Below are 322 nucleotides of genomic sequence, written 5' to 3'. Positions count from 1 at the left end.
GCCCCGCCCCCCCGGCCCCCCTCCCGCCGCTGCCCGCCCTCAGCCCCACAGCGCTGCTGCAGAGCGGCAGGCCAGCCCGCGGTGGGGATGGATGACCACGCAGGGACCCCCCGCAAGGAGGCACAGGAGGCAGCAACCCACCTCCCCACTGAGGGGGAACGCTCCTCGCCCTCGCCGGTCTTCCCCCTTCCCACATGGCACTGCGGGGGGCGGACGAGGAGGAGGCCCGGATACCCTTTCGCACCCACCTGGGGGGGTGCGTGTGCATGGAGGGGGGAAAGGTGCCACTCACACTCTGCAGCAGACTCCTCCTCTGCGCCGC

The 322-nt window shown here is 73.3% G+C and overlaps 1 protein-coding gene across 1 annotated transcript in view; it reads right to left on the bottom strand.

Moving 5' to 3' along the window:
* Positions 1 to 316, bottom strand: part of TAB1 (TGF-beta activated kinase 1/MAP3K7 binding protein 1) — an 8,833-nt gene extending 8,517 nt beyond the window's left edge. Inside the window, exon 1 of the mRNA XM_010290206.1 lies at positions 293 to 316. The gene's annotated coding sequence lies outside the window, so the exon portion shown is untranslated. The remainder of the gene's footprint in view (positions 1 to 292) is intronic.
* Between the last annotated feature and the right edge of the window lie 6 nt (positions 317 to 322).

The sequence above is a fragment of the Phaethon lepturus genome, unplaced genomic scaffold (assembly GCF_000687285.1).
Source record: "Phaethon lepturus isolate BGI_N335 unplaced genomic scaffold, ASM68728v1 scaffold47226, whole genome shotgun sequence".
In the NCBI taxonomy this organism is placed as follows: domain Eukaryota; kingdom Metazoa; phylum Chordata; class Aves; order Phaethontiformes; family Phaethontidae; genus Phaethon; species Phaethon lepturus.
The sequence above is the reverse complement of the archived record's forward strand: the minus strand, read 5'-3'. Positions and strand labels throughout refer to the sequence as shown.